Source organism: Dasypus novemcinctus, chromosome 10 (genome assembly GCF_030445035.2).
Source record: "Dasypus novemcinctus isolate mDasNov1 chromosome 10, mDasNov1.1.hap2, whole genome shotgun sequence".
In the NCBI taxonomy this organism is placed as follows: Eukaryota; Metazoa; Chordata; class Mammalia; order Cingulata; family Dasypodidae; genus Dasypus; species Dasypus novemcinctus.
Window position 1 is genome coordinate 50,696,695 of NC_080682.1, and position 26,214 is coordinate 50,722,908.

At 36.1% G+C, this 26,214-nt stretch overlaps 1 protein-coding gene across 27 annotated transcripts in view; it reads left to right on the plus strand.

The window, feature by feature from the left end:
- The window catches only part of LRRC4C (leucine rich repeat containing 4C), a 1,388,209-nt gene that overhangs the window by 865,302 nt on the left and 496,693 nt on the right, over positions 1-26,214 (plus strand). The gene's annotated exons all lie outside the window — the stretch shown is intronic.

The following is a 26,214-nucleotide window of genomic DNA, read 5'->3' on the forward strand; positions in this document are numbered from 1 at the left end:
GCAGGGTGTTGGGAATGTGAAGAAGTATGGGAAAAATACAGCTGGAGTGACCTATGGACTGTGGTTAGTAGTAATAGTGTAATATTGTTACATCTATGCAAAAGATATACTGTGTTGATACTGAGGCAGTATGGAAAATGTGAGCCAAGTGTATACTATGGACATGGCAATAATCAGATGATATTATTTTATCTGTAGCAAATGGCACACCACATTGTGGTATGTTGATGGAGGGGTGTTGTTTGGGAATTCTGCACATGTGCATGATTATAAGTTTACAACTTCTGTCATAAAAAATACATATTTAAAAAATAGTAACAGGATGGGTTGGGGAAAAACACACCAAATGTAAGATAAGAACTATGATTAGTAGTAAGATTTTGACAGTGTTCTTTCATAGTTTGTAACAAGTGTCTCATGACAATGAAAGGTGTTGGTAAGGGGTTGATGTATGAGACCCCTGTATGATGTTACACATGTTTGCTTTGTAAGTTCACAACTTTTACTATGGACTTAATTGTTTATGTATATTCATATATAAATGATATAAAGATGATAATTGGATTGGTTAGGGGAAAAATTATTTAGTAGTAATATTTTGACAATGCTTTTTACACATTAGTTAAAAAGGTTTAAAAACAATGCAAGTTATCAGTGGTAGGGCGAGATGTTATATATGTTTATTTGATGTTTTATATGTTTGTTTTTTAAGTTCACAATATTATACATTTATTGTTTAGGTATGTTTATGTATGAATGATATATTTCAATAAATTTAAAAAAAAAAAGAAAAGAAAATCATGCTACATGATTCCTCACGAGTTAATTAGTGGAAGTGATTTTGCTAGAAACTATCGGGGTGGGTCTTTTTTATCAATGATATCAAAGGGTTACTTTTTTTCAGGTGGGATTACCTACAGGAAGAAAAGTTGTAAGATTTCCTCTCCAGAAAGTTCCCATGCTTTTGATACCAAATAAAACCAAGGAAGGCCTTCAGGACTTTCCTAAACTTGAAAAAGAAATCTCTTTAACAAGGGCCACCTACTTTGGGTCATGGGAGCTATCAAGCATGCCCTGAAGAATCTTAATTCTTCGTTGCTGCAAGCTCAAAACCTGAACAGGAAAGCCTTAGGCAAAGCACTCTTTTAGCAACATAGTTTATTAAGTCTTAGAATTTATAAAATCATTCCAGTACCCTATAATGCTGAACTACTTTTGAAGTCAAGAAATTTAGTGTGTAAGAGAACTAAAACAATCATGAGGATAGTTTAACTATAATTCAAACAACTATTCATGACAAATCATCCACATTCCAGATGCTGAGTTGGGCATTTTCATGTACATTATTTCATATATTGTATCTAATTCATATGCTTTCACACTTTTGATAAAAGAGGACTTTCCTCCAATTAATGAAATTGAAAATGGCATCCCAAAAGGTCATTATAAAAGAATACTTTAACAACAATGGAAATTGCCATCTGTTTAATGTCTACTATGTCCTAAGCATTTCACATTTATTGTCTTGTTAGTTTTCTTAACATTATTTCTATTTCATAGATGAGAAAAATGAGAATGAGAAAAGGTCAGTGTCATGCACCAGGTCAAAAGCTAATAAATTATAGAGGAGCAACTGGATCACAACTCAACTTCTCTTCAAATTCATTGCTTAGCATGTGTTAATTACTTGATTCATTCCATAAATACTTACTGAGTACCCTTTATAAATCAGGTGCTAATCTAGGTTTTGGGGATACAGCAGAGTACAAATTCCAGCCCTTACAGATACTACATTTTAGAGCATAGTCAATAAACAAGTAAAATACGTAAATTTGTTATGTTTGATGGTAGTAAATTCTATTGAAGAAAATAAGATAGGTAAGGAATAAGTAGTGAGTGCTGGGGTGGGTGTGCATTGCAAGTTTAAACTGGTAGTCAGGGAAGGCATCAATGAGAAAGTACAACTGAGAAAGCCCAAAAGAGGTAAGAGTCTAAGGAATACAAACATTGGGGAGCAAAGATTTCCAGGTAGAGGAAACAACAAGTGGATCGGTTCTGAAGTAAGAACATCATTAGTACATTTGAATAAAAGAAAGGACAACAGAGTAGCTAAATAGAAGGGATCACCAGACAAAGTGGCAGAAGATGAGATCCTAGGAATAGGAAGTGTGGGGTAGAGAGTAGATCCTTCTGGCTTTTTTGATGATTATAGCCTAAAGAGAGGTGAGGGTAGAAGAAGAGAGAACAGTTAGGAAGTTTTTACAATAATGTGTATGAAAGCTGATGCTTTCTTGGACCATGGTGGTAGAGGGGCTGGTGGTAAGAAATGGTTGAGTTCTGAATATATTTTGAGTAGAGAGAATTTGTAGAATGATTAAGTCAGGACATGGAAGAGAAAGATTAAAAGTAACTATAAAGTTTCTGGCCTGAGCAAATGGAAGTTTAAAATTGCCATTTACTAAAATGGGGAGGACTAAGGAAGGAAAGATTTAAGGTGGCAGATAAGGAGCTTTTTATGAAATATGTTAAGTTTAAGATTAAGAGTTACAGGAATAAAGTTATGCTCTCTGCTTCATGCTAGTATTATAAGTTTGAATAAAGTTGAATAAAGTAATCTACATGAAAGCACTCTATAAATGTGGGTTAAGTCTCTTCCTTCATTCTTTACTCAGCAGCACAATCTAATTATGCTGATACTGAGAATTAAAGACTGACTATTGTAAAACTGGTCGGTTATTGGTGAGTGGGACAACTTATTTAGTATACCAGAGGAGGTTTTATTTTATTTTTTTACTTAAAATATCAGGAGAGGTTGATGTGTATGAGAACACAGATGTTCCAAGGATAGAAGGAAGATTCAAAAGAGATGAAGAAGATGGATTGTGGTAAAAGTACTAAAAAGTAATTTTCAAACTATATACAGTTGTTAGGACACCAACAGAAGCATATGGATGACTGAAAGAATACTTAACTCTGGAGACGAGTCTTACTACTCTGGGTACCCAGATGCTAAGATCAGATGTTAAGGTCAGCATTAGGAAGGAGATGATTCTCCTACCACAGATCATAGTGTGACGTTGTCAACTGAAGGTCTTAAATGGCCACTGGAAGAATATAGCTGTGCCTCAGAGCAGTATTGTTAGGGCAATTGCTGACATTGAAGGTTGTGACACCGTATATTCACAAAGAGGCCAAAGTGAGTGGACATTTCCTAAGCAATGAGGGACACTCCAGAGATTCCCAGAAATAACTGGACACTTTCATGACGAAAGAGTCTCTGAGCAAGTTAACAACCATCTCATCTAGCTATTAGTGAGGCTAAAGTTCCACACTATGGTTGCAGATGATGAATAGTATTCTTATTTCATATTATATACTGCAGCCACCTTTCCAGACAACCCTGGTGTATTAGTCTGCCAGAGAGTGCTGATGCAAAATACCAGAAATCTGTTAGTTTTTATAAAAGGGTATTTATTTGGGATAGAAGCTTACAATCACTAGGCCATAAAGCATAACTTACTTCCCTCACCAAAATCTGTTGCCACATGTTGGAGCAAGGTGGCTGCTGACATCTGCAAAGGTTCAGCATCCCTCTTTCTCTTAAGGCCTTGTGGTCCCAGCTTCTTTCAATATCAGCCGTAGGGTGGGAAAAGTCTCATTTCTCTCCCAGGGCTCGTTTTTCTTGGGGCTCAGCTGCTCTGCTCTCTCCATAAGGCCAGCTGCAAACTTTCAGGCAAATGGCCCGTCTCTCTTCCCAGGCCTATGCTGCATCTAATGGAGCCTTCTCTCTTTCCTCATGTATGTGCTTCTCTACGTTTTTACTTCCTGGGGATCCAGCATCAAAATTCCAACCACCCTTCTCTGCCGCACAGTTCTTCTGTGAGTCCCTGCCCAGCAAGGGGGTGGGGACTCAACTCCCTACTGATAAAAACCAATCAAAGCCTTAATCATTATTTCATCAAGTAAAAGTGAAACCTCTGAATCCAATATAATGTAACATACCCAGAGGAACAAAGCAGTTTACAAACATAATACAATATCTATAAGTGGGCACTTTGAAAACTAAATCCCAATCCTGAGCCTACTCCTTATATGACATTTTCTGTCTTTCTAATGCTCGGGAGATTTATTTGTTTTTTCTTTCTGAGCTGCCCTCACCTATGTTTTTGTATCCTTGGTTGGTCCTAAAATGGGGTAGTTTTCACAGTTCTGATTTTACTTGTTCTTCTAGATACAAAGACTTGGTGTCTCCAAGTGGCTTTTCCTTTCTCATAAGCCATGCTTCCTGGGCTGAATGCATTGGACTTCTGGCATACAGTCTGCTTCAGCTGTTCTGTGGACCCCTAATCCAGAATTGAGTAAAGGCATACTGGCCCTGACTTGAATTAGACGACCAATGGGAGAGCACCTTCTTGGCTGTGCTCATTCAACCTAGCTAAGCCGTGAGTGCCAGATGTTGTTTATTGTGCTTTAGACAGGGGCAGTCCCAGCTCAGACCCACTTAGATTGCCTCAGGTTCTGAGGGAATCAATGTTTTGCCACACATCTGGGTCAAGGCACAGCCAGGCATGAAATTGTCCCCTCCTTTTCTCACATTCACTTTTTAATCAGAGTGCTCCTTCTACCTGAATTGACTTCTCCCACCTCTGCCTGCCAAATTCAGCCTCTTCCTCAATGCCTGGAGTGAATATCATCTTTATGAAACTTCCCTTTACTTTCCCCTACAAAATATCAGCCCCTTAGACTGTCACTGCATTTTAGAGGGCATGTCTTAAGAGTGTTTAAAATATGCTACTTTATGTATCTCTGTACATGCCTTTTCTCTCCTACCTGAAGGTGAATCTCAACTTCAGTAAGGGTTGAACAACAGGCATCAATTAACTCTCTGAAGCCTGGGAATCCCTGGGACAGCTGAGAAATATGATAGGGTCTATAGGCCAGGAACATGAGATATATTAGGAAAGGCTGAAGAAAAATCTTCCTGTAGACAACTAGCTTTAATTATAAGAGATTTAAATTCATTTCACTAACACATATCCACTTGGGGTACTAGAGCTTAAGGCTGTGAATTTTATCATGGATCACCAGAGTGAACTGGGCAAGAGAAGAAAGGATTGATAAATACCAGCAGGCTGCTGAAAGCTGTTGCAGTTTGATTTATTTTTTTATTATTTTGTTTGGAGCAGGGGTATTGGGAATCTCTTTGCAAGACTGCCTTAGGCTATGAGGAGAAGTCTGTGAGCCAAAGAGTAAAGCTTCCAATTTGTAGCAGTTTGATAATGTCTTGTAATTAGCCATAGAGTTTTTTTTTTTTCCCCCATCCATTTGCCTAGGGTGAGATCAGCTGAATCTAAAGATGGAATCCAGGTTGTTGTTACTAGCCACATAAGTAAAAATAAAGCATACTCTTTTCTAAAGCAAACTATGTTAGTGCTGGCACAAAAATTGTAGTTCTCAGACTTTTCAGAAAATACATTTTATTCCACGTATATGGCAGTAAGAACACTTAATTATTTGATTCGTTTGGTCTTGCACAGATTTGAGAAGAGCACATACTATTTCCTAAAGTTTATAAACTCTCAAGACAACTCTCATTTATAATAAACATAAAGATTCCTTGATATCTATAGACAGTTTCATTATCTTCAAGTGTGAGAAGTCCTTCCAGCGTATGGTAGCAACACAAATCTAGCAGTCTTCAGTTTGGAACCACAAAAATTAGGGATCATTGGTGAAATGGCCACTCAGTTCATACTGCTTTCTTACAATTCTCCATTCTTTATTAGATAGTCCTTCTTCATTCTGAGAACTTTTATCTCATGCTGCCATCAACCTGAAATCCAGAAATAAAAATGTGATAACTAATTGTGAGCAACAGGTGATCTTCAGAGTATGACTACAGACTGCCATAATACCCTATCCACTATTATATAAGGACGAAAGGAGGGAAATATGTATGTATTACAGGTGTCCATTATATGGACTTTGCATCCATTTCATTTAGTTTATAAAATAGGTTTCTAATTTAAGAATTCTGTTTTCAGTTTGTTTTTGTTGTTTTAATTCATTGTCTACAATGTACTCATTGTACAAAATCAAAATCAATTATAAAAGTATATAACATAAAAGAAAAATTTTCTCATAACTCTATATCCTTTAATGTCGTCAATTTTTATTTAGATATTCTTATTTTCACTTAGTAAAAGAGGTAAATGGAGCTCAGGAATGTGGCTTGGATGAGCTTTGATTTAAATCAAGGGCTCTTATTACAAAGCCCATGCTATGTGTTAGTTTAAGTGTGAGTTTCCTCTACTTCATATTATATGGACAAAGGTGACTTCTCTCTTTCTACTTGATACTATTTTATGGGCCCTCCATAATCATTCATTCACTTTTTTATCCATTCATTCATTCTGCAACTTACTGAATAATAAATATTAGTGAGATTTAGAAAAATAAAGAACTTAGTGGTGAAGAAGAAAAGAGATAAAGTGACTAGAAAAAAGGGAGCAAAGCAGCCCTAGCAAGAATAAAGGATTGAATTTCAATTAGGGAAAAACAGCTGACTCTGGATTTAAAACAAGCTCCAATTCTAAACTCTGTGCTCTTAAGTACTACACAACACTTCTTACCTCTGATGAGCTCGTTTAATAATATGTCTCCCTGAAGATTTTCACTACTAATGCATCTTCATTGCTCAGACGCTCCAGAGTCACAACCCACTGGAGGGAGAATCTAACACTTGCTAAGTGGCAGCCACTATTCTATACACCAGCATTCAAAGAAGAATACGAAGTCACTGACTTTGTGAGGTCCAAGTCCAGTAATGGAAAGCCCTCCATGGCACTTGTCTGTTCGAATTTTTTTGTTTCATTTTGCTTTGTTGTTGTTAGATTTTGACATAGTGATTGTAAGAGTTATAGTTTCTCTCTTCAGTATTAAAAACTATATTCAGAATCCACATTGCCTTTTCCTTCATGACTCCATTTCCTTGTTCCATTCTTGGATTCCTTTCGCTCTCATCCTGCATACCTTGAACTAATTCTGGCAGCTTCAAAACATTGAGATGATGGGGCCAATAGAATAAGAAGAGCTCATGCATGGTCAGTGTCAGGGAACAACCTCATTAGTCTTTTACCTTCTTGACCCCAGCAACTTTTCTGAAGGTTTCACTGAGTTCCCTGAATCATGACTGGTTCTCTTAATCATTCTTGCTCTTAGAGATATCCTTTTTGTCAATTCAAATGCATACCTTTAAGGCTGAAAGATCACAGGTAATGCTACACTTTTGAGCCTGGGCCAAGTCTTTTGAAAACAAATACTTAATTTCACTTCATCCTCTAACATTTACCTGCATTTTCATTTATACAAAACCATTTAACATCTTTTTTGAGTGGCATAGGATGGTATGAACACAGAGTTATTAAAACCAGAAGTACTGGCATACAGGTTCAGTACTGTTGCTTACTAACCATGTAACAACTTGGCCAAGTTGCTTGGCTCCTCTTAGAGTCAGTTTTCTTCTTGATAAAATAGTGCTAATAGAACTTGCCAACAGTGATTACCATGAAGATTACATAAAACAATTTTTGATAAGCGACTTTGTTGATAGTATTGTGTTAAGTGCTAGGTATGAATTATAATAATAATATTCAACACTATAATTACCAATAAGATCATTATATGGTTCCTAAAGCTCAAAGAGACTGCCTTTTGGGGCAATGTGCTTTATATGCGTGACATAGTTGGCACCTAATAGAAGACAGTTATGGTTAAGTCATTCCATTCTAATTAAATTATTAACACTACAGTTCCCAGACAAAAAACATGCAGAATGCTATCCCAAGTGCACATTTTTCTAATTCTACAAAAGCAGTATTGTTATATTACCATAACACTTATGTGACCCATAATTAAGCCTGCATTTTAAAAAATAAAGGTTGAAGTAGGGAAGCAAAGAAAGGAAGAGATTCTGAAAACTTCCTGAGGCCCCCACTATGCAAATAACTCAATGCAGTATTAGGGGAAAGAGCAACAGAGTCAGCGTTTCCTGCATAAAACTACTGCCTTTCCCATTTTGTAGCCATATGTATGTCACAATATTGAGCTGACACCTATTGAAATTGGCAGTGTGACATCTTCATCCCTTTCAAACTGACTCTGGCTGAAACAGCTTCGGCAATTATAGGGGCACCACCCTCACCCCATCCTCCATCCCTCTGGCAGCTTAAAAGAGTCTGTACTCTCCATGCTGGACACATCCCCAGTGTGATTTAACTTCTGTAGGCCTCATCCAGCACTTGGCACACATAAAAAACCCAATCAGCTCCATTCCCATTTTTAACTGTGATAAGAGCCCAGAAAAGAGCATCAGATAGGGGGAAGACAGTCCAGCTCATTTCAGAGAGTGAACGCCAAAACCGCTTTCTTCCTGCAGTTGAAGTGCACATAAGACATTCAAGGAGATGGATTAGTGAAGTCAGACAACCATCCCATTATTCTCTAGAAGAAGCACAGTGCATTCCTTTTTCTCCTTTTAAAGTACTTATATTTAATTTTTATATCATTATTATTTCACATTGAAAAATTACTCACTGAAATAGAATATCTTTTAAATTTTTCTATATCAAGATGCAGAGAAACTGTGCCCCCAGGGAAAATGAGCATATTCATGAGTAGTCTCTGAAGGTATAAAGCACTTTTCATATCATAAAAATCTCTACGTCAGTTACAAAGTGAAATAGCTTGAAATTCTGGGAAGCTGTTGGGAATGTTAAGATCACTGATGCTTTGAACATTTTACCCAGAGTCTGCTTTAGATTCTGAAAGGCAGCAGTCAAAGTACTGAACTTGGTTATGTTTGGGTGAGAGTAATAATTAGAGAATCTGCTGGCAATTGAATCAGGTTGAGGTGTTCCTGTGTAATACATCTGAAGTCAGAATTACCACTTAACAACTCTTGGGTAGTGTGACCTTAAACAGTTTCTTTAACCTTTCTGAAACTCAGTATTGTGAATTGCCAAATGGCGGTTGTAGTAGTTTGATATGGTTATGAATTACAAAAATAGATATTGGATTATGTTTGTAATCTGGTCTGTACCTGAGCATGATTAAGTTATGATTAGGGCTTTGATTGGGCCACATCATTAGGGCATTGAGTCCCCCCCCCCTTGGTGGGTGGAAACTCTCAGATAAAAGTCATGGCAAAGCACAGAGTTGAGGGTTCTTAATGTTGAAGTTTGATGCTTAAGTCTTAGGCTGGAGCCCCAGGAAGTAAGCACACAGAGGAAAGAAAAGCAAGCCCCAGGAAGAAAGGAACTTTGAACCCAGAGAGAAGCAAGACCCTGGAAAGGAGGAACCCAGGAAGCCTGAACCCTCCCAGCTGTTGGCAGCCATCTTGCTCCAACATGTGAAAATAGACTTTTGTGAGGGAAGTAACTTATGCTTTATGGACTGGTATCTGTAAACTCCTACTGTAAATAAATACCCTTTATAAAAACCAACCAATTTCTGGTATTTTGCATCAGCACCCCTTTGGCTGACTGAAACAGTGGTCATGAGAGAACATACATCACATAGCATCATTCTGAACATGTGAAGTAATGCATGACATGTTTAGGTTAATACTTGATGTATAGTAAACATGCAATGAACATAAGCTAGCAGTGAGGGTGGTAGTAGTGGCTATTTGAGTATATTAAAAAAAAAAAGAAACAAAACCCACAAAAACAAAAAGCAACTAACCAAGTATAAAAGTAAGGAATACATTAAATTTCTGGATGGACTTCCATGTGATATCCAATCTTATTGTAGTTTTCTTTCCACTGTGATTTTTGTACTTGTCCTTTTTGAAAATTGCTCTGAGATTATCTCAAAACAGTTTTGACTTTGTGTGCGTGTGGGTGTGTAAATATATATATTTATATATATATAAAAGAACATATATACATATATATAAAAGAACTATCATAATAATAATGCATCAGAAAATTTATGAAATCTACAACCAGATATTTACAAAATGTACATAAACCCTGGTTTCAAAATGATACAGGAGAGATTGGTGATATCGGGACTGAGGAATAGTTTTAGAGAAAAGACATAATTTGTTATCTATTTTCCCATCAAATAAATATATTAACTAAAGTTTTACATATATGTTCTCTATATATCTATATTTCTCTGTATTTCTATACAAATTTTTAATATAGTCTTTATATCTACATACGGATAAAATAAAGGCAAATGGTGGTATAATACAAACCTCTGTTGTCTAAACTGTTGTGAACTTTGGAGGATTCAGGCTGACCAGGCAGGGACCGATGAGGTCAAAACCATTCCATCTGCATGTGGGTGAGAAATCTGTACTCTCTCAAGTGTCTATACTCAACATTCTTTTTTTTTTTTTTTAAAGTATTAAGAATATTTAATTTTTTTTTTAGCTGTCAAAACAATTTTTTATTTTATTTTATTTTTTTTATTGACTTTGTAATATTATTACATTAAAAATATATATGTGAGGTCCCATTCAACCCCACCCCCCCACCCCACCTCTCCCCCCTCCAGCAACACTCGTTCCCATCATCATGACACATCCATTGGATTTGGTAAGTACATCTTTGGGCACCTCTGCACCTCATAGTCAATGGTCCACATCATGGCCCATACTCTCCTCCATTCCATCCAGTGGGCCCTGTGAGGATTTACAATGTCCGGTGATTGCCTCTGAAGCACCATCCAGGGCAGCTCCATGTCCCAAAGACGCCTCCACCTCTCATCTCTTCCTGCCTTTCCCCATACCCATCATCCACCATGTCCACTTTTCCCAATCCAATGCCACCTCTTCTATGTGGACATTGGATTGGTTGTGTCCATTGCACCTCTATGTCAAGAGGAGGCTCAGATTCCACATGGATGCTGGATGCAATCCTCCCACTTTCATTTTATACTCAACATTCTTAATCGAAGTTGTAGTGACAAAGGTGAGGGACTTAACAAGTAAGTATGCATGACTTACATTGAATCCATTCCTTCCCCTGGAAAGTACATTTCCTGAAGCACACAACCTTGTGTGTCTAGCAGTCTCCTCATTTTTGAAAGTTCCTTCAACACACAGAAATATGTCTTAGATAGGGAAAAGAATACTTAGAATTAGATAAGTTTTGATGAGTAGTATCTAGAGTGGAAATAGTTACATTATATGAAAAATTCAATTTAGGCAATTATGGGATACTTGGTCAAGGGCATCAGGATCTCTAGAAGCATTTGGTTGGAACACTTACAAAGTAGCTTAGCCCAAAAGGCTTTTTAAATTAATGTTTGTGAGAAAGGAGAACAGCTACTAAAGGTAATTTGTTTTTAATAGGGTGAATGATTGACTGTCAGTAACAATATTTGAATGACAGCTTGATTGTTATTATCAGCAGACTCAAGTCAGAACCAATCTCCACAGATAAAAATCAAATTTATTACATTATCTAAAGTTAAAAACAAAAGGCAGAGATAGTTTAACTGTAACTTGATAAGAATACATTGTGAGTTGGTCAAATGTTTGAGGTGAGGGCTCAGATAGTTTTTGGTTTATTTGTATTTTTTTAAGAGGTCAAAGTTTATTCAAGTAAAAAGTAAAATTAATACAGTATTTCATATATACAATTGAGATAATGCACACCCTTCTACTTCACAAATGCACACAGAAGAACAGGAAAATTAACCATCCTATAAACTTATAAATTAAATTTTCAAACTCCATCAGATTCAATGATTATATCACAAATTCTTCCTAAGATCCTCTAACTTCTGGTTAGCACTATTTGTTTTTTCCAAAATCAAAAAACTGTGAAATAACTTTAGAAATATATCAGCTTTGCAAAGACTTCCAAAATTATTATCTATATTTCCTGCTTTTTGTAAGTTAGATCTGCAGTATGTTGCTGAAAATATATTATATGAATTCAACACAGGACATTACCAAGCACTTTCACAAACACTGACAGGCAGTATCAGTACCATTATTCCTAATTTATATATGAAAAATCAAGCACAATTAATGATTTTTCCTGGGTCTCATATACCAAAAGACACTGAGTTAGGCCTTAATAAATGATTCTAGACTCTACATCCTATGATTTTTTTTTCTGATACCATGCAATGCTTTAATGTGATTATAATAAAACTGGTCCTTGATAGAAAATAACTATTTCAACTATAAAATCTTACTTTTGCTAGAAAGTCATACTTTTCAAGTATGCTTATGTCCTTAAGTAGATTTGATACTCAAAACCACCCTGGATAGGTTCAGAACCTGTTTTAAACGTTTAAAAAAAAAAAAAAAAAAAAAAAAAGAAAGAGATACAGCAGAGTGTCAAATAGCTCCTAGTGACCAAGCCAGGACATCATTATCAAAGCATATGCATCTTTATATGGAGCTGCTTCAGTGCCATAAAATAGAACTGAAGCCTTTCTGTAGGAGTAATAGATGATCAGGATAAAATCCAGGAACCAAGTTGGAATTCAGGAAAATGCTTCCTCACATTTTAGTTTCTTGGTACCTAAGCACTCAGATGGAAGAATAAAGTCAGAGAAGAAATTGTATTCTTGTGACTATGTGCTCTCCCCAGGGGAGCAATCACAGACTGGCTCCAATCAATCATGTACAATGAAGGTGCAGAATCTTCTTCATGTGCCATTTGGAAGGAGGCTTTGGTATCAGAGTGTAGCCTCCTCTCCAGGAAAAAGCAGCTCACAATGTATATTCCCCCTGAGCACATTAGCCAGAATTTTATTCCCTAAGTACAAAGTCCTTTAAAAATTATATTTTGTAAGAATGAGACATATTTAAGTCTGACTTCATTCCAAAGTCAGACACTCATTTTCACAATGCCTAATAAATGAATACTAAAGATACTCTATTGTGGACTCCCATAGTTTCTCATTTTGAATATCATAATCTGTGTTTCAACATCAAGCTAATTCCTCTGCCTCATTTAATTAATGATGACTGAATCTTATTTTCTCCCTCCCCCTCTTTCTCTCTCTCAAGAGAATTGCAGCTTGCTTTTGAAGGGCAGTATTTGCTGATTGTCATGTTTCTCATTCTAGATTATCCCCCTAGGACAAAAATGTAACTCTAGAGGGAAATGTCTAAATTTTTTCAGCAGTTTGCACACCCTTCCTAAGTAATGGTAAAAAAACACCGCAGAGATGGTATATTTTTTTAAAAAAGCATTCTGAATTACATAGGGATGAATGATTAGGAAATAAGAATCATAAGTGGTAGTTTCAGACCCAGGAAGCTTAATTGAAAATGGGTGGGGGGAGGTGGAATTGGGAAAGGAAAAACAAGCATTCTTGTTACATAAATAAAAAGATGTTTGGTTCATCTTTTGCAAATTCAGGGGATGTATCACCCAAGACGATGTGTTACTGAGCTACCTGGGCTATGTCAGGGCAGAAGGAATAATTATCTGAGAAGGCTATAGGTGGAAAGTGAATCCAGGTTGCTGTTAGGCCAGAAATCAGAGAAGGGACTGATTTGTGTGAAATCTGGACAATAGATATCAGAACTACTTTTGAGCTCAATCGGAGTTGAGCAAAGGTTTTAGAACTCAAATATAAGTGGTACATGAGTCTTGGAGCTCTCCTCTTATCAACTGCTATGTGCAAGATAGAGGCTGAGGGAAATCCAACATGAAGAAGCTGAACGGTGCTGGTGAGAAGAAGAGATGTTCATTCGTTATTCAAAGCCTGTAATATGTCAAGTACACTTATAGGTATAGGGGATAGAGCAGTTAACAAAAGTTCTCATGGCAGAGACAGGAATAATTAAGAAAAATCAGTTTAATGCATAGTATTTTAATGGCAGTAAATGCTAAAGAGAAAAATATTACAGGAAAAGAGGCTAGGAAATATATATGGGATGTGATTTTATAGAGAATGGCCATGAAAGGGGTCACTCTGAAGATGGCACTTGGGAAAATAAGGGACAGTAGAGGGAACATTCCAAAGGGGGCATGTGGGTCAGGGTGGGGAGTAAGAACCAAGACTTCAGGAGAAAATATGACTGGCAATTTTGAGGAACATAAGGGGACCACTGTATTTGAAGCAGAGCAAGCAAAGGAGTGTGTCAGGAAACAAGTTCAGAGAGGATGTGGGTGGCAAAGGTTGAATGTGGAGTGAGGAAAAGACTATATAATTGTAAAGTATTGTAGTCCTTTGAAAAGGAATCATCACATTTATTCTGAGTGAAAAAGAAAACCATTGGAAAATTGTGAGCTGAGGACAGATACAATCTAACTTATAATTTAATGGTTCAGTTTGGCAGCTCTTTTGAGTTAAGGCTGGATAAAGGAAAGGGACATAGAAATGGTAAGAGCACTTAGGAGAATAATAAAATAATCCATGTAAAGAAGATGGGTTTTGGTAAGGTTAGTTACAGTGCAAATGATAAGAGTGGTCATATTCTGGAAAATTTTTGAATGCAGAGATGACTGGATATAATTTACATATCTAGCAAGTCACTTTTGTTCATTCATTTTAACTGTTGATGGAACATTTGGGAAAGAATGGACTATAGAATTTGAAGAAAATGAGAAATTTTGTAACTGTGTATGATGCAGTATACATGACTCAAAATATTATGAAGTTCTTCAAAATGATATTATAGCAAACAATAGTTATGTAATTAGAGTTAGATGTTATGTAACATAGTGATTAAGAACCTGGGATCTATAGATAGACATCTGTGTTAAAATCTTGACTATACCAGTTATTTGCACATGACCTTACATGTGTTATTAAAAACAGTTATTTCTCTTCTCTGCAAAAAGAGGTCAATAATACCAACCACACAGAATTACATTTGGATATAGTGAATGCTAAAAAAAATTAGCTATTAATATTATTCTTATGATAATGGTTATTATCTATTCCTTTGAGATTATTATAGCCTCAGAATTTTGCTGGGATTGGTAGTAATATATGACCGTGAAGGGCTTGCATTAGATTAGAAAACCACTGCATGTTAAGTCAAATCTGGTGGTCACTTACCTACCTGTGTGGTTTGGGATATTAAGGTCTTATGACTTCAAACAATGGTGTTTTTATTATTATGCAACTATTTCTCAGGGACACAGATTGCTGCTATGCCCAACAAGGAAGGGTCCAAAGTCTGGAACTAAGTGATGTTCTTAGTAAGATAACAAGGCAAATTTATTCTCTATTAGGCAAGGAACTTTGGATCTGACAAAAGCGATCAAACTTCACTTTTTGGTAGAGTTGCTGTGTATGAATCTTGTTAGCATATCATTACAGAGCCAAGTTGGAAACTCAAAAACTGTCAAATGAAAAACCATTTGGGACCTATCAAGAATGACTTTGTATCTCTGAACTAATGCTTAAATTATAAAGGTTATTGGGTCAAGATTCTGAGTATACAATTTATTACAAAATCTTGGAATTTTGCTTTGGCCACTAGTTCCTACCGACTACCAAATATTTATTTCTTTTTTCTCTTTTAAGATTTTAATCCAGTTGGAATTAGTGGTGTGGGATCAAGTGAACTAGAAGCTGATTCAAAATTATTTATTAAAGCAAATTCTTCTTACCTAAGTTCTCGAACTCTCTCTATATTATTAAATTAATCTAAGTTCAAAACAGGTATCTTACCATGATTGACAAATAGTATTTTGGAACTTGCATAATTATGAAACATGTTTCTAATGTTTTGTTCAAGGGTTGGATAAATATGCCAAACAGAGCTGCACCCTTTTTTCCTGGTTATCTTTATTTTATGAATGAAGTAATGAATAAATGAACAAACAATTAATTTGCATTTGAATACTCTAGTGCCTTTTGATATATTACAATGTAGAAGAAAATATCCTTTTCTAACAGAAGTTGCTCTCTAAAACCATATATTTGATTTTGGGCACAAAAACAAAACTAAATAAATTGATAATTTCGTAAAATCTATTACATTGCCACATTTTAAATCTACTAATTTTTTTTTAATGAAGAGAACCACAATAAATTATTTTCACCTCTTTGTTGGTATAAGAGCAGAGTGCTATTGTCATTGTTGGAAAACAGAAACTCTTACAAGGAGGTGCATTCCCCTTTGTTCTCCTGCACAGCTTTCAGGGAAGAAGTGACCTTTCATCAGGAGATATGTTCAGCTTGTTATATGGAAGCCAATACATTGTTGAAATAAGCTGTCACTCTTTGTAGTCTTTCTTGAGTATGTGAACCAGTCATGTAGTCTCGAATTAGCAAAAAAAACACTAATTTTGTTAATCGGAAATCAAACCTTTGGTGATTGGCACCACTACAAATAAAGATGACCAATTCCAAAATAATATTACTTTATGGATCAAAGGAGTTACTTTAGGTATTCCAGACTTCTATTAAAATCTCAGTAACTGTCAAGAGAAGAAACGTAAACCAAAACATTTAGTTTAATGGCAGGGTAATTAAGTAAAGAAAATTAGGTCAAAGAGATTCCCTATTGCTGAAATGGCATCATGATAAACATTTGAAATTATAAAGACCAAAGTTTATATAATTCAGTATTTTCAGAACCATCTTTCCCTATAACTCCATTTGTATGAAATGTCAATAGAAGCTCTCTTAAGAAGAAAGTAGGGAGCAAATGTGGTTCAAGCAGTTGAGCAACTGCTTCCCACACTAGACGTCCTCGGTTCGGTTCTCAGTGCCTCCTAAAAGCAAAAACAAACAGCAAACAAACCACAGAACCAACTCAAGGGAGCCCATGTGGCTCAGTGTTTGAGTGCCAGTTTCCCACATATGAGTTCCTGGCTCTGGTACCAAAAAAAAAAAAAAGAAAGGAAAAAAAAAAAAGGATTTTGAGGTCAAATAAATGTTGTAGTGTATTGGTTAAACAATATCTACAATTCTATTAACTACAAAATATCTCTGAATCTATACAGTAGAGTACATGGAGATTAAAGCATATTCAATTTATTGAAAAAGGAATATTTTGGTGTCTTATCTGTTTTTTAAAATTAATCAATTAATTGTTTTTTTGCTGATACTATTAGACAGAGCCAATGCTTCTAAGAACATAGAAAGGCAGTTTGGGAAAACTAATTTCCATGATGCTAAAACAGCTTCATAATATAGTCAATTCAATAAAACCGTGTTGGTCCAAATGATTTTGTTTGATTAAATGGATATAAATGGAATCTCAGCCTGGATATTGCTTGAATGTATCCTGTAATCTCTCAAAAGGACAAACTTCCATTTAAATTTTTCAAGAAGTATTTCCTGTGTATACTGATGAGTTACTTTTGTATATTGAAAACTTCCTCTGTGCCAGGTTCCATTTAAGCATTTCAAATATAATTACACAGTTAATTCTAACAACTCTATGAGGTAGGAACAATTATTATGCCCACTTTATGGATGAGAAAACTGAAACAAAGTAAGTTGTCTTGCTTGATATCACACATAGTCTTGCTTGATATCACACATAGTAAGAACATGAGTGTAGTAAGTCATTTTTTTCCACCTGAAAACAACTAAGATACCTTCTTTCCAATTCATTGACTCTAAAAATAAAATAGAGATTTTTCTCTTCTTAGTTAGCTAGCTATTATGGAAGATCTTGGCAGATCCTGAAAAAGAATGTAGACATCTTGGTCAGCCCGAATGAGCTACATTCTGGTGCACAAAATAGGTGTGTAAATAAATGTCCATAAAAATACCTTCCAAGAAATTTATACACATCTGATCATTTTAAAACTTTTACTACAGAAAATGATAAATGGTAGGTATTTGAATGGATTTTTAAAATGTAGGTTTTAACTGGCAAATCTTCCCCAATGGGAGATTATCATTATTGCTACCTGATTATCAAAATAATCACTAAAAATAGTCACTGCTAGCATTTTATTATCTGAACACTGTTCTAGGCACTTTACAGGTACTCTGTGATATATATAATGTGTTTACCCCATTTAACAAGCAAAAAGAATAGTAGAAAAGATGGGTTCTTTGCCTAAAATCTCATTTAGAAAACAGTGGAGCTGGAGGCTCAAATCCAATGCTCTTCTGTACTCTGTATTCTGCCTATTTTAGAGAACAGTTTGAATCATATAAGGTTAGTGTGGTGGCATGAGTTTTGTACCTCAAATTCAGATATGTTCTTGGTCTTAGTCCATATTCACATTGGTATGAACGCACTGTCAATAGAATCTCTTGAAGATGGTATTTTAGTTAAGATATGGTCCAACTGAATGATGTTGAACCTTAATTCAGATTACTGGAATCCTTTCTAAGTAGAAGAAATTCAGACATAGTGAGAAAAGCCATGGGGAAGAACTAGAAGCCAGAAGTCAATGGAACCTGGAAGAGAAATGAGAGTACATCGCCATGTGATGGGAAAGGCAAGGGACCCATGGATTGCCTGCCAGAAGGAATGCTATTGACCCCAGGAAGAAGCAAGGCTTCCAGCATCTGAAACTATGTGACAATGAATTCCCATTGTTTAAGCCAACCCACTGTGTGGAATTTGTCACAGCAATTGGAATGTTAAGACAACTGGGTTAATAAATTCAACTTATCCTCAAAACTATGGTTCTGAGGATTAGAAATATGCATTAAAATCGATAGCTGAAACATTTTTCCTACACCCAGAAACTTCCCAGAAACACAAAACCAGACCATTGCTGGCCTCTTCCACATTCTTTCTCAAACTGTTTCCTTTCATGGCTGAGAGACAAGTCTAGTTGTTCTGAATATGGAGTGTACTGTGAGGTAGAAGCCTGGAATCATAGGAACAGGTCTTCTGCTTGCTCTTGTAACTCCCTATAGAAGCCTTTGTTGTAAAAGCCTATTCCTGAACTTTATCATCACACCAATTATCGTTACCAATCATTAATTCTGTTTTAGTTGCTCACATGTAAACACTTCCTAATTGGGAGAGTAAATTTTGCAGTAAAAATTTGGAGATGAACACTGTATAAATACAATCCAAAGCGTGTGTATAAAAGGAACTATGCTTAAAATCATAAGAAATGTATTTAGTAGATAATTAAGAAAATGTTGAAGTTTGCATTATGGTATAGAAGGAAGACTACTAGATTAGTAATCTTCAGAGTGTGCTTTTAACTACTTTGACATTAAGTATTAAAACAAAATTGGGATCAATCACCTGCACTTTCCTAGTCCCATGATCTTTGAGAACACAAACTCTTAATCTAAATGGCATGGATTCAAATCCCAGCTCTGCACCCCAGCATGACCTAGGACATAGTCTAACTTCTATGTGTCTCAGAATCATTATCTGAAAAATGTAGATAAAATGAATTGAGTACCTATCTCCTTAAGTTTTTTTATGTGGATGAAGGGAGTTTACACATGAAAAGCTCTTAGAACAAACAGCATTGCCTGGCAGATATGGAGCATATAATAATTGCTGACTATTGTTTATTTGAGACCCATTAAACAAGTGTAGTTGAGCATACACTGTATGTTAGACACTGAACAAACAGATAGTGATAGAGAAAAAGAATAAGACCAAATCGCAATCCTCATGCAGTTTGTAGTTTAGTATTAACATATAAACAAATATAGTCATTCAATGTGATCTGATGTGAAACAAACATTAATAAAATATCTCATGATATAGAAGTAGTTTGAGAAAGTGGTTTGCACTTAAGATTTCAAACAGGACAGGATTTTGATTGATGAAAGGTAGACAATGGGAAAAAAACAGTTTTGGGTGAATATTCAATGAGCAGCAAGTGCAAAGTCATGAAGTGCAAAGCTGTGTGGTACGTCTGGGCAGCTGGAGGTAGCTGGTCTTGCAGTGTAGGGGGAGTAGTGAATGGTATAGATAAGTCTATTGCTGTAGGCAAGGGCCAAATACAAATGGACTTTAGGCTATACTAAAAAGTATCCTGATATCTTCAGATTGAGAAAAAACATTACAGGTATATAAATAGAATAAATGATCAGATTTATATTTTAGCTAGCTCACTCCAGTGTTAGGTTCCAGATTAGGGGGAGAAGAGAAGAAAACAGACTGCCTAAGAAGATGCTGTTTTGATGCATAGCAGAGATCAAAGGGAAGCTGAAAGGAGAGAGGAAAGATGTGAGAAATACTGGTCTCAGTTTATTTTACACAATCTCTTCATTGGAAAAAACAAGCAGGTAGAACACATGAAGTGTAAGTTCCCTTCTAGGTACTGGGTTCTCTGAAGGACAGTTGCAAATTAAGAGTAAATATAGTTTCTTTTTTTATTTTTTATTTTATTTAATTCCCCGCCCTCCTCCGGTTGTCTGTTCTCTGTGTCTATTTGCTGCGTCTTGTTTCTTTGTCCGCTTCTGTTGTCGTCAGCGGCACAGGAAGTGTGGGCGGCACCATTCCTGGGCAGGCTGCACTTTCTTTCGCGCTGGGCGGCTCTCCTTATGGGGCGCACTCCTTGCGCGTGGGGCTCCCCTACGCGGGGGACACCCCTGCGTGGCACGGCACTCCTTGCGCGCACCAGCACTGCACATGGGCCAGCTCCACACAGGTCAAGGAGGCCCAGGGTTTGAACCGCGGACCTCCCATGTGGTAGACAGACACCCTAACCACTGGGCCAAGTCCGTTTCCCAAATATAGTTTCTTATTTCTTATATTTTCCCACACTTCACAGTGAAAAATTTCAGCTATTACTGTACATTTCCCACCAATAAAAAGGGAAATGTGCAGTGTTAGGATCCTTATATGCAACCTTAAATGACTGCAAGGACTGTACCTAAATAATCAATGAATGACAGAGAATGGCAACATCATTAGTTTTTAAATTTGCTTTGTTAAATGAATACATAATAAGTAGCTTCCTGAATGGGGCTGCTGTAAGACTGAATTCCTTTCAGTCCAGCATAAAGTGATGAAAATGTATTCACACTTTTTATTTGTCATTCTAACATATTATTTCATGTTCTACAGTGAAGGTCAATTTTGAGCAGAAGGTTTATTTTCATCACATACCTTCTCTCAATGGTCCCAATATAATACCAACTAATCAAATAAATTCTGAGAGCTGGAAAGAGTCTTAGACTTGCTGCCTAGTCTACCTCCTTATAAGGAGGAGCAACTTTTGTCTCAGAGGTTAGTGATTGGCTTAAGACTGTTGAATAGGAGAAAAGCAATATGAAACCAATTCCACATTTGTTATTTTATCCACTATACCATGCATTAATAATTTATTTCTTTACTGAAGTGACTAATAACCAGTTGATTTCTGATATTTTTACTACCACATAAAGTGAGCTGAAAAGCAGAGAAGAGGTCATATGGAGGAACTCCTTTCATTATCTCTAAATGTAGAAGCAGATTGAAGAAGTTAGAAAGCCAGAGCTACAGTTAAGCCATAGAGAGCCCATTGCTAAACAGAATCAGCTCAGCTCTCAGCTTGGCGCTTTCCTTTCCTTTTACATATGTTTTCCTTTAAACATCAGTTTTTCACATCTGAAGATGCTACATATGTAACTCTTTCTTTTGTTGGCTAATGCTTGTTATGATTGGAGTTTTGGATAAAATGTAAATAACCTGCAATAAATAATAACTACCTAAAATACGTGCCTCCGAAGAGTTGAATAAACATGTCTTGGCACTTCCTCTGCATCCACCAGTATAGAACACTGAGAAATTGGGTAGAAGAATTCAGGTTACATAAAAAGATACTGATATATATTCTATACTGTTGAATTTCTCTATCCTAAGAAGTGTAGATATCCCTATTTTCCCCCATGATGCAACTTAGAAATAAAGAAATACAATTTTAGGCTAGGTCATCACACCAGAAGAAATAGTCAAGGAAGAAAATAGTCCTGTTATATAAGACCAGTAAAAGCTGGATGGACCTGTCACCCAAATTGGTTCAGATGTCTAAACCAATAATGCCACACACACACACAAAGAGGGTATGAAGAGGTTCATTACTCACATAATGAGGCTTTTGGGTATAGCAAGACAGACTCCCATGCAAGTCTGAAAATGACCTGAATGAGCAAAAAGGGGTAATGGGATTTGGCTTTTATTTTTGGTAAGGGGTAGAGGTGAGAGAGGTGAGTAGTGTTCCTGGACATGAACCAGGACTTTCATGTTAGAATTTGCAGCTACACTAAAGAAGAGAGCTAGAGGGTTTTGTTTTTTGTTTTTTTCTCAATCAACTCGTCGAGATATTGGGCAAGTAGGGAAGAGAAAGGGTGGGGTTTGAAATCTGTCAGCACTGAAATATCAGCGTTGGAGTCAGACTCTTTATTACACACATCTCCTGATTCTTCAGCAAGAATAGTTAACTCCTAGTTAACTAGATTTCTCCATAATAGTCCATAGGATGACCTTAAAATTTAACTTTCAAATTTGGACCCTTATGTCATTGAAAGGGGATGATAAAATAATTTCAGATGTTGTTTATATTCAAAAGCTATGCACTGTTTTTTCCTAGGAAAATATAATCCTATAGCCACTCTATCTAACAATAAATAATCCGGAATTAGAAGATACTCAAATGTTTTATTTCAGGCAGAGAGATCACATATATTAAAGAATTCATTCTCATAGTGCTGAACACTATGAGAAGAGAGGTAAGCATAAGGAATGGCAGAAAACAAGCAAAATCCCCAGGAAAAGGGTTTGGGAAATCAAGAAAAAAACACAATTACAAAAACTGGGATGGATTCGACTAGGGGGATGAACTCAGAAATATGACCCAGACTCACTAATTAATTCTACTTAAGTAGAAAGAAACACAGGAGTCAGGAGCAATGTTGAACTGAAGATGTTTCCTGTCTATGATACAAGAATAAATTTGAATTAATTCCAGAACTTAAGACTTGGCTGAATCTGCAGCTAGGAGTCAAGTGAGAACAGGTATTGGTCAATGAGGACTATAGGGGTACAGGACTCTTAAAAGCAGATTTCAGTCCTATCAGACCTAACACCTCCCTTAGACCTAACACCCCCTTTGTATAACAACTATTCTGTAAACCCCCTTTTCTAACCCAAAATGAAATGCATAGCTAATATCATCTATCACACATATACAATAATTACAAATCAATATATCAGTGTAAATGAAATAAAAGGAGAAATCAAAGGAGAGCCAATTAAAAGAAAAATATGTGTTGAAAGTAAACGGTCAGATTCTTCCACACTAGAAAACATAATAGAGCAGTCACATGTCTCCACCTAGATTTAGAGTCACTGTGAATGAGGAAGTTGCAAACGCAAGTTCATGGTATTGGTGACTGAAATACCTTGAGTAGAGTGGCCATCTGAGATATAATTTTCTGTGATCATTAACAATTCTGTAAATGTCTGACCAAAACAGAATAGTCTTCCCTTGATTTACATGGTAGTCATATTCCTGGAAAAGTCAATGTATATTTAAAGCTTGGAAAATATTTGAATTTATATGTAGAATACAATTAGACTACAGACTTAGATAATTATAAATAGGTTTTTCACCTATTGGAGTGTTGGTGAGAGAACTATGTCCCAAAAGTCATTTTGACAACCAAAAATAAAATATTCCCCCAAATGTCCAAGATACCCCTGTGACTCATTAGATTAGATGATTTAAAATTTCCAGATTTAGTGAGAATATAGGTCTCCCTGTATAGCAGGTGGTTACTTGCAATTTTTAATTTAACTTTGGAAAACTTCCAATTAAAGCTGATTTTAATGGGTTCTGTCAGTTACAGAAATTAAAATGCCCTCACTTTCTAACTTAGTACATTTATTTAAAGCTGTGAAAATGCTTCACTCCACTGAGAAAGGGAGACTAACGTCTGTTGGGGTTTGTTTGTTTTAATCAAATGGAGATTAGGGTCATCCAGTAAATATTGATGTGGATGAGAGTGACTGTGATGTCTCAAATAACTTGGGATGGAGAAATGGAGGGATATCTCTGACCTGATATTTACGAACCTATCATAGTAATCAGAGGCAATATATGCCAGCTTAACTTTGTCAAAGAGTTGGAAATGGAGTTCAGGCCAGTGGACTCCTATGTCCAGGAAATAAAGTGAAGGACTTGAAGAATTATTAGGGCTTTGACCACAATCCTAATATGAAATATACTAACTGAGCTATAAGAAATAATTTATGTGGAATATAACAAAAGTAAAATAATTGTATATTTGTGTGTATATATGTACATATGTGTATATATGCATGCATGCATGTATGTATGTATGGCAGTGTTTATGGAATTACAGTGTCTAGAACCAGAAAGTTCTCTACACTGATCAGACGCTATCTATTATTATGGCTTTTCTAATATTCCAGACCCAACACTCTAAGAAAATAAGACTAGACTATGTCCAAACAAGAGCAGCAAGAAGGTAAGAAGGCTAAAATTGTGTGTGTGAGTGTATATGTGTGTGTGTGTGTTAGTGGATTGCTTTTTGTATGAAGACCACTAATCCTGAAAAAAAAAGTAAGCTCCACATTCTCTTACTAGAATATTGCATTCCATAAAAGCATAGTCCTATAATCAAAAATAAAATTACCTTTACCTGTGTTTCCCAAGACACGTTAAGGGGATTTACCTTAAACCACACATTTTCTTAACAATCCCTTTGCCCCTCCTCCCCTTCCAGTGCTCTTACAGGAGCTCTGGAGCCTCCCTGTCTCCTCTTCCTGTGGAGAAATGCTCTCAGCACTCAGCCATTGCAGCTTTACTCATCTCTCTCTCCATCTCTGTCTCTCTCTTTCCCTTTTCTCCTTTGTTGCTATGAGTCTTCCTACAGATTGATCATTGCCTGGCAGCTCTGTTGCTTACTTTGTGGTTTGCTTGAGAGGAGAAAGAATCAGGACCCATGAGCAAATATCCTCCCTGTTTAGAAAATGTGGGAGGTAGAGGGTGAAGTTTAGTGAGATATATATATATATACTTATGTGTATTAGTAATTTAATCCCTATTTCTTCCATGCTTGTCTTTCTTTTCTTTCCTTTCCCCTCTCTCCATGCCTCCCTTTCTTTCCTTATTCTACCCTTCCTTTTTTCTCTCATCTTTATCATTATTCTTTCACCCCAGACTCTGTGAATTGGGGCATACTATTAGTTTAATGAACATTGCACTTTTGTATTATTCTTTTTACCTTACAAAAAATCTTTCCTTTTATAATCACTGTGTGGATTATTGTTATTTTTAACTTCTATTTTACAAGTAATCTAGATAAGAATCCAAAGCCAGAGAATGGCAAAATATACTCAAACCTAGATTTTACCACAAATAACCTACTCTTTCCACTATAGTATGACATTAGATGAGGACTCAGTGAACTACTGAAGGAATTTCCTCATCTGTAAAATGAGGCCCCTAATAATTCCTACTTTAGAGGGCTTTTCTGAGATATAAGATTTTAAAAGTATGTAAGGTGGTTTTGTGTCCATTAGATCATAATTTTTCAATAATATAATATTTTTACAGTAATAAAGGGTGGTTGCAGTGAGATAGGAAGTATATCCATCCCAGCAAGGGGAACGTGACAGGGATAATGATGGCAGGTTTGGCAATCTATCATATTGAAAACTTCCTTAGAGATCAAACTACTAGAAAATACTTATCCTTTCAAGAATTCCCTTTTGGCGAGTATTTTGGTTATTTTTCTATTTAATATTGTATTTTTAATTTCAGGTTGTGTCTTTATGCTTGATACATATTTCTTTCTGTCACTTTCTTTCCATATGTGTTTACAAGTGTGGTTGAATTTTGTAAATTGAACCTCGTGAGGACCTTAGGACCATAGGCTGATGATTTGAAGAACTCTTAGCCGAGAGTCATGCAGAACTTCTAGCATCTATAGTAATGTGGTTCAGACCTCTTATATTTTGCATTATTGTACCAAATATTATTATACCAAATATGTGATTTTATTGTTTCCTATAATTTTTGTGTCTTCTCTATTTAAACCTCTGGTTTAAACTGAGCTGCTGTGACTTGGGAATAGGATAATCACTTAACTGAAATATGTGTCTAAATTACAAATAAATTGGCTCTTATTGAGGGCTTGAGGGCCTTTTCTGTATCGAAAAGTGAATGAACTCACCAAAGGCCCTTTCTGCCATTCAGAGCACTTTTCTACCTTATTCCAAGTTTGTTTCTGTATCCTAGAGAATTGGGGTTGCTGCGAATCTCTGTACACAATTCATCTGCACTCAACAGTCTGTGCTGACATTTAGCCACTGTCTGC